Source organism: Stegodyphus dumicola, chromosome 11 (genome assembly GCF_044657685.1).
Source record: "Stegodyphus dumicola isolate Sdum_Otavi_A_Nest chromosome 11, ASM4465768v1".
NCBI classification, from domain to species: domain Eukaryota; kingdom Metazoa; phylum Arthropoda; class Arachnida; order Araneae; family Eresidae; genus Stegodyphus; species Stegodyphus dumicola.
Genome location: NC_140778.1, coordinates 46,433,352 through 46,443,161, shown reverse-complemented (window position 1 = coordinate 46,443,161; position 9,810 = coordinate 46,433,352). Strand labels below are relative to the sequence as shown.

General features: G+C 29.6%; 1 long non-coding RNA gene across 1 annotated transcript; it reads right to left on the bottom strand.

Annotated features, from left to right (window-relative positions):
* Positions 1 to 2,107: 2,107 nt before the first annotated feature.
* Positions 2,108 to 7,949, bottom strand: LOC146993931 (uncharacterized). The gene is made up of 3 exons (XR_015043927.1): positions 7,877 to 7,949; positions 5,260 to 5,346; positions 2,108 to 2,239 (listed from the first exon to the last, which is right to left on the bottom strand). It is a non-coding gene; the product is annotated as an uncharacterized LOC146993931 (long non-coding RNA).
* Between the last annotated feature and the right edge of the window lie 1,861 nt (positions 7,950 to 9,810).

The window sequence follows — 9,810 nt, the reverse complement described above, 5'->3', positions numbered from 1 at the left end:
ATGATTTAAAACCTACTTTTTTTTTTTACACAGATAGTCTCAAATCGTTCTCCTATGGTTACTATGGAAAAATCAGAAATGTTGAAATTATTTATACAACTTATTTTGTTTTTAAATCTGAATTTGTAAATATATTAAAACTGAGCAAGGAAATTAAAATGAATTATTAATACAAAATATTAAAACTGAAAATTTTGCTTTTATTTTTAAGATATTAAAAATCTTTTGATCCTTTTTAAACATCCAATAGCCCCCAAATTGAATTATTCATAATTAAATTATTTTACAAAATCAGTTTCTAATTTCAGTTAATTTGTATTAAAAATTGAATAATAAAATTACCAATTTAATAATCTTTACATAAATGAATCATCTTTCTTTAAAACATGTAAGGAATTTATAGTGTTTTGATGACACTGTTGGAAAATTATTAAAAGGAATAAATTGTATTTTTAAAACTGAATCAATTCCTAGCCTCAGATTAAATAAATATGTTTTCGTAACATGAGAATGCTGCAGGCTTTTTTATATATTTAATATTTAGTTGTAAAAATTTGACATTATGTTAACAATTCTTTATATCATTCAAAAGGTAACTCAAGCTCTTCTAAAATTCTATCTTTCTGCTCACACAATTAAAAAAAAAATCTGAAAGGCCTCAGATTTTAGCAGTCACTCAAAGAGGCTAAAAGTTTATGAATGCATAGATTATCAATACAGACGGGGCAGTGGAAATAGCAAAACATTTTATAAGATACTGACAACAGAAAGTTATATATCTTCTATATATTTGAAAAATGAAGAAATATATCATGTAATTATGTAGAAATATTAAAATGTTTTCAATTAGATATATCATGAATTAAATGCATTTTAAATCAATCAGATTAAAAATTAAAAAAAGCATTGTTAAGAACTGTGTGTAATGCTTTTGAATAGCTTGGCTTGTTAGTCAATAATATATTAGATTTTAAAGGTAAATATGTTAAATTTTGCCAAATGGCAAGACTTGAATGAAAAGCGAAACAAGTTTACGACTGATGATATGAAGTCACATTTCAAAACTAATAGCCCTTTTAGATTAAAAAAAAAAGTTCTGAAAATAATTTGCAATGGTTCATTGGTATTATTTTACGCAAAATTCAGTAAAATGAAATTTACCCGTTGAAATCAGCACCAAATTAAACTTTGTAAATTCTAGCGCATGTTAAAGGTTATCTCATCCAGAATTTTATTACTAACCATTCATTTCAGAGCAAAATAAAACAGTAATTGCCATTTATATGACAATCAATATAAAAAATTTAAATCTGCATTTTACGCAACATAGAAAAACTTCAAAAGATCTACTGTTTACCATGCAATTAAGGCATTTTATTCTGCTATCAACTCTACCAATTATTAATTCCATTAAGTATATTCAGTTTCTTTCTGCTCAATATATGCAATGTAAAATTTTCCATAAATTTATTAATTCATTTTATTTTGAGGTGAGCTTTTATTCAACTCTCAATGTCAACGAGAATGTTTAGTTCATTTTTTATTCAGTCTCAAAAGAGAAATCAAAATACGTGGATTTATGTACGTGTATTTATGAATCGAAATACATGAGAAATCACAGTGAGAAAAGCACTGCTACCTTAAACTGTGATTATATATAACAAATGCAGTGAATTATAGTTAAAAAATAGTGAAAATATATTTCTGAACTATTTCATATATAACATTTTCAGTTTTGCATATGTGGCAATTTAAGAACTTTTTTACGTATACCAATTTTTTGAAATATCTGCAAATTTTTGTATCTTCAAGCAAAGCTTATTCTTTCACCTTTAGTATATAAGTAATGGTAATTTACCAGATAAAATTACTTAATGGGGAATACAGAAAAATATCTAACCACTTACCTTTGTGACTTCATCTGCAAAGAGACTAAAAAAGTAGTTCAGCTAAATCTGCTATAATAAATATTTATAATAATGCTAAATTATGCAATATCTATTAATATGACAAATTTTTGTAAAGCTATTTATTTGGATGAAAAATAAACATTCAGAAATTTATGGCACTATATTATGATTAACAGAGGAAAAACACTTTTCAAAATTCAAAATGGTTTTTATTAATCCAACTTATCACATTTTATTTGAATTCATAGAAAACAATCTTATATTCATGTATTCTTATGTATATAAGAACTTTTGATAAACTGGATCTCTGTCATTGCCTTTCACAGCACCTAAAATAAAAAAACACTCCCAATTACTATATGTGAATATAATTCATAATTAAATTTAAACAAATGACTATTAGAATGCAAATTAAAGAAAGCATTTAAAATATTTTAACATTTAGTACCTATAAACAGAGTAGCAATTATTTGATTTTTCGATTATAGTAAAATAAACATGGGGGATGCCTTCTAAAATTTTTTATGTCAGAAAATAAACTCAAACCACCAGCTGAACATATGAGCAGTTTTATCAATCAGCCACTGGTAGGTAACCTGGATACTGAATCAACATATAAAGTTGCCAAGATAAAGAGAGAAACAAAATTATGATAATCACATCTTACCTATTCATAAAACTATTTTAAATTTAATGTGTAGGCAAGTCCAAAAAGAGTGAGAATGAATTTATTTTGCAACACAAAGTAAAGTCTTGCAGGAGCAAAAAAAACCTGTCTCATGAGATTGGCAAGTAAAAAATAATTAACTGCATCTGGTAACATTTATCTGACAACACATATGTAATTGTTAGCTACGTGCAGAAAATAAAATCTGATCAGGGGCGTAGCTAGAGGGGGGCAAGGGGGTGCATCTGTCCCCGGGTGCAGAATCCAAGGGGCGCCAAACTGCTGTTAAAACATTTTAGAATTAAATGTTTTCCCATCCTTGGCAAGCAGTAGGGGGTGCGAAATCTTCAGTTGTCCCTGAGCGCTGAAAACCCTAGCTATGACTCTGAATCTGATCATGTTAATGCAATTTTAAACTTTTGAATTTAACCGCAGAAATTTACCAAAGAAGTACTTGTAACAGTAGTAAATGAAGATGTGGCTAATCTTTACTGTATGGTACACCTTGGTTTCTGTCTGAAAAAAAGTCGCAAAGTGGTATTGGTTGTTTGTGAAATGTGGACGCCCATTGCGTCAAATAAGTTTTTCGGTAACCCTAATGTTGATAATGTTGGCAAAAGTAGCCTTTGGGGGGGGGGGAACTTTTTTTTTGTCAATAAAAAATAGTTATTTCTGCAAATATTGCCAACGTGCTGTGATAAATTTAGTTTTGGGCTACTTTTTTTAATAGTAAACCTTTTGTACGGTCCCAGGTTTTTGGTTCTTACCATTCTTTTCAATTGCTGTGTTTGGTTGCACGGAAGTGGTATGGTCTTGTATTTTGAACATGCTATTTATTATTTTGGTGTGGGTACCATCGTTTGAGTATGTCTGAGGTGACTAAGAGGCGAAAAATTTAATTGAATTGCTTACCTGGAGGATGGTGGTGGGAAGCCTAAACATATGAATGTGAAAAAAAAGGTATGTTAAAAAAATGACGTTTCATTTATTTTTTTCTCTCTGTGTGTTAATTTTTGTTAGAAGATTTGTTGTTTAATGTTTTTATGTTAGGAAATATGTATTTTTGGTAACTTATTCCTCTCTGTTTGTGTATTTTTGGTTATCTATGTGTTAAGACAGTGGCGAATTTTTTCTGGTAACTATGATATTTTTAACTTTCTGATTTTCTTAAAGTGAAAATAGATCAATGTGTACATGGACAAAGTTAAGGCAGTGCACAATGCCCAGTTTGTGCAGTTCTCTGTTTTAATAGGTCGATGTGTACATGGACACAGAGTTTGTGTATGTCTTTGACTTCTTATTTTGGTTTTGTGTAGCGGCCACCTTGAAATTGGTGCCGATTCTCTCAGGTGACGATCTTGATAAAAAAAAAAAAAAGAAACGATTCACCAAGGGTTACAGTAGAGTAAATTTTTACCAAAGATGTTCTACCATAATCACCATTTCAATGGTTTAAACACTAGTGGAGCAGTATGCAGAGATGAAGATTTGAGTTTTGTTTACACAGCAACATGGTTTAGGCACTCCAGCCATTACAGTGAACAAAATTATAATAAACATAGCCACAATAATTGTCTATAAATATTGATGTATAACACTGCATTAACTAATATATTTCTTATGCTAGTATATACAGAATCCTTAATCGAAGGGAAAATCAGAAGACTGTGCATGCATTTTCCTTTAACCGAAACATGGATTTGACCATACAAATCTCAAAAAAAAAAAAAAAAAAATGCGGACATGCCACACTATGCAGATAGACAGTAAAAAGTTCTTGTGTTGTTTTTATTTGTTAGAGGTATGAAATAAATATACTTCTAGATTTTAATTTTTTCTTTTCTTGTTTTACATTTGGATTACCTATCAAAAAGTAAGGAATTTTGATATTATTACAATATCGGAGTTAAAATAACAATTATTGGACATGTTAAAGTAATGAAAATTTTAAATTAGGTTAAAAAGTAACCCTTAATGTGGCATATTTTTGAATTAAACTCTATCGACGTTAAAAACAACAAAACATCCCTCTTTATTAAGGACTTTAATTAACTAATTTTAAAAACGGAGCCATGAATGAATTTTTTCCCTTCCATGTTATAATAACTGAAACAAAGTTACTCTGATACAGTCAAAATTCCTAAATGCAAGTACATAAAATTTACTTTAGCAATTTAAAGAGATGAGACACACTGAACACATGAATAAATTTCTATCAAAGAATAATTTATTAAATTTTGCCCGTTCCATAATAAACTTTAACCATTAGATTACATTATTACACCATGTTATCAGTTTGGAAAGCAAGTCATATGCCAGATCTTGGATGTAAAAGAAATGCACAAAATAATATACAGATTATTGAAAAATGATGTATACCAATGTTTATAGATATGATTAAATGTAACAGAAAATTTACTGTCACAACCACATTTTTAAGTGAAATGTATTATTTTAACATTTTACAATATTTAAGATATGGTATTAAATGCAACATTATGTGCCTGGATATAAGTTAGTAAATTTCAAAAAAAATAATAATAATCAAAGAATGAATGTCATGAAAAATTTCAAAAACAAGCAGAATTTAATTTAGAAGACCTTTAGACACTTATGATAAATAAATTTGAGAATTCTTCACCCAAAATTAAATTATAATTAACTAAAACCAGTTTGACTGACCTACAAAATCCTTCAGCTGTAATTTTTTCTAGCTTGAAAACCAAATCCTTCTCCACGTGGTAATAACATCTTAACCAGTTGAAATTCCTGCAGAAAGTTTGATAACACAGTAATAGAATTAATAGAATAGAAAAATTAACACAAAAGTATAGAACATCATTTAAACTTAACATTATTACAAATTTTGGTGCTTTCTGACTATCTATTGAGAAATGCATATAAGCTGTGAAAATTGGCAAAATGGTTAGTTTATGGTTCATATCTACTGCTCTGTTCACAAGTAGTAATTCAAATAAGCACTTTATAAGAAACAAGAAATTTTAGGATGCACACACACACAAAAATATATACATTGGGTCAATATTCACATATTTTTCATCCAATGGAATACTATTCAGAAATAAAGATTAAATATAAAGCATGTAAATACATGTGTGTGGTATGCATATTCATAGTTTGCTATTATCATGTGCATACTCTTGCTGTTTTAGCATAAGTTGAAGCTGTGAGGGCAGATGATAAGAACGTATCAGAATTTTTCATGTATAAGAAAAGATTGCTCTGACAATAGTATCTCAATTGTTTAGCACTGACATTTACATAGCGCATTAGAAATATATAGTAATATATGTATAATAAAAAGATAATTGCATATTATTAATTCATTTTTTTAAATGCCAAACTTTAACAATTCTTTCACATATAATTAAACAGAATTCTTTCACATGAACATCTAAAATCTATTCTTAACTAAAGAATAAATAATAAAACCATGTAAATTTCTTATCAAGCCCATCATTTCCGAAATGTCTACTTCTGAAAGTTCCCAGCATTTCTCAATATATTATTAAATTACTAAACTAAGCATCAATGATCGTCATGTTCGCTAATGTGGCAATATCTTTCACACTTCTTTGTTACCACAAGTAACAAGTAGGCTTCAATAAATCTTTAACTGTTACATGCTACTTTTGTCTAAAATTTGTACAAATAATAAAATTAAATGAGCTCTTTATTATAATATGCTCAAAGAAATAATTTTGTATGTTGTATATTGGCCTGATTAATGATTCAGGAAATAATTCGGGTTTTCAAAGTGCTTCCAATAATTCAAATTTCAGCTTGTGTCAAAATAAAATCTATAACACAAAGATAAGCAAATTTCCTTATGAACAATGCATTTTAACATTATTCAATCACACAGTACTGATTGCTTCAATAAACATTACTGTAACTGTGTTATTTAAAAGACTGTAATGTTTTAATTATTTCCTTAATTAAAACATTACAGTCTTTTCCTCCTTCTAACACCAAAAGAAAGCCCAGATAATATAAAAATATCATTAAAAATAAAAATTATATTATTGAATGACACTTTACATTAATTACACTTATGCATATATTATTTTATTATAAATTATTTCAAAATCAAAGAAGAGAAAGGGGAGAAACTTTAATATTGACATTTCTAAAATGATATAAACATTAATCATTTAGTACAGTTTGTTATTTCAGGCAAAAAGAATTCACTTTTCTGGATAGCATTTATATTTCCATCTCACTTTCAATGAAACAATATGAGAAATGCATATTATTTAAACACCAGTTTATTTTATTTATCAGACAGATTATGTCAACTCGAAAAAACCTATCAGTAAAATTCGGTAGTAATAATTCTGAATGTTAGGCAACTTGCAAGATTCAACAAAAATTATCAATACTTTTATTATAATGACAATACTACAGTAACATGAACATAAAATTAAACTGCATATAACTATAAAATAAGCCAGCACATAATAATGGTGCATTGGTTTCTAAAACAATGGGCTCGATGAAAAAATACATGTATTATGGTAGCTATTCATATTCTTCAGCTTTCCTAATATTCTCATGTTCACTTTACATAACTAAAGTATCTAAAATACAATAAAAATGCAAACAATAAAAATGAGAAAATGTTAAAAGCAATCATAAGCATTTGATTGAATGACCATATTTTGTCTTCCTGCAAGTCGAATCTTAAAATGATATGCAGTTTGAAAAATGCTTAATCCTTTTATAAAATATTCAAAAAAGATTAAAAAAAGGTACTGTTCTGTTATCAGGACCGGGTTCAGAATTGTATTTATGTATGCTTGTATATTTGTATGTCTACATATACACATCTATGCACATACTTACGAACACAGGTTCATACATTTCCGATTCTGGTCCCAATAACAGAACAGTACCCCTAAAAAAACTTGAATTACAAACTAGATTAAGATAATGTTTCAACCATACATATTTTGGACAAAACAATGCAAACTCTTATTTTTATACAATTGTTCAAACTATTTAACATAAATTTATTGCTGCAATAAAATAATAAGCAATCTGATCACACATATTATTTTGAAACTGAATGCATAAACTAGACTAAAAAAAATTCAGTCATAAACATTTGGATAGCAGGGCAAATTAGATATTTGAAAAGACAGCCAGCCATTGAGATACACGTAATTCACGACAGAATGGTAACAATTCATAAAGCTGTGAAACATTTAACTGTCAAAATGACATAAATTCGAAAAGCAAAAAAAAGTAAACATACAAGTATTGCAACTGAACTTACCTTTCATGCAACAAAAAATATCCACACAAGTTAACCTCATGGCGCAGCCATTTTGGATTTCGTTTCAAATCAGACAAATGTTTACGGATTTGCGGAAGAATACGAGGAACTAGTAGTTTGCCGGATACAATGTGCAATGACGCGAAAGAATATAGTTCTGTAGAACTTCCTACATTATTCCATAATAAACAGTACTATTTCCTAATTTTTTCTTTATCTAATTAATTAATTAATAGGGAAATAGTTAAATAATGCCGAATTCATTTTTAATGAAATGTAAAATTTTGCAAGTATGGGACGACCACCTTCCATCCAATATTTCTGAGAATATAAACAAATTTTGGAATCTGAGAGTATCAGTAAATAAATATATAGAATATCGCCTCTCAAACGAGCACTTCTGAAAGTGCCCAATAGTTCTGAAATTATAAATAAATATTGATATTACGCATTATTTCTATAAGACGACCATCTCTATATAAGACCAAAGTTTCTAGAATCTTGGATAGTCATCGGAGATGTATCTTTACTGCGAAATTATCGCACGACTGTAATTCAATATCAATAACAGATCGCGCGATTGAAAAACATTTTCTGTCCTGTAATTAGAGGGAAAAAATTTTCCTTATGAGGTATTTCTCCCGCTTTCCTAGCGTGCCTTCGTGGTGTAATAGTTCTGCACGCTGGGCCGGTATTTCAGAGGTCCGTGGTTCGATTCACGGCGAAGGCGGTTGCTAATTTTTCATCTCTACGGCTTCCCAAAAAAATCCTAATGTCTCTACAGTGGCGCCCGAATTAAAAAGGTGTTGGATGAGGTATATCCACACCCAGGATTTAGTGATTGGATCCCCTTAAAAAAAAAGTCGGCCTTTAAAAAGAAAAGTAATATAAGGTATTTCTCCCGCTTTCCTAGCGTGTCTTCGGCCCACCAGCGGCCGAGCGGTAAAGTCGCTGAACCCTGGTAGTGCGATCCGAGGTTCGAATCTCGCGAACGGGCTGGCTGCATGGGTGTTTTCGTGGTTTTCCCCACGTGTAACGTGTATACGAGCCAGTTTCCCTTAGAAAGTCCTCTACGAAGACATCCCTCCCCTTAGGCAGATAGCCCTAGTGTGCTTTGCCATAATTAAATACACCACCACCACACCTAGCGTGTCTTCGTGGTGTAGTGGTTCTGCACACTGGGCAGGTATTCCAGAGGTCCGTCCTTCGATTCCCGGCGAAGGCAGTTGCTAATTTTTCATGTTTCCTGCTTCCAAAAAAAAATACCTAATGTCTCTATACCCAAATTTAAAAAAAAATTCGTTTCCGTAATTAAATATATATATATATATATATAATTTTACCTATATTTGTAGTAGGGTTTGTAATCTGTAAGTAATTATACATGGAATTTATACATTTTTTATAAAAATAATATATGTTATTTAGAATTTTGCAAATATTCTAGAAAATGCTAATCCATTGAAAAAAATCTTTTCCATGACTAAATAAATTTTTAAAAACGTCAGAAAAAATAGCAGTTAAAATTAATAACAAAATAACAAGAATAAATCATCAATCATATCAATATTTTTAATGTACAGCATTTAGAAACAACTTAGTAAAATACATATGAAAAATAAAATAATGTGCAAGTTTCAGATGTGCAATGTCAAAAAATTAAAACTGGTAAATTTGAGAACAAATATCATCAAAATGTTTGACAACGAAAGTCCTCCGGACAATGCAGAATGAATGTCCTCAGGATGTGAAATTGGTGAACTCCTCAGGACATCTGAAAATCAACATCTTCAGGACATCCTGTCATATCCCGGGACATAGCGACTTAAATAAGACATCCTCAGGATGTTAAATTACGATCTCCTCAGGACATCTGAGAATCAACATCCTTAGGACATCCTAAGTATGTCCCGGGATATTGCGACTTAAATAGG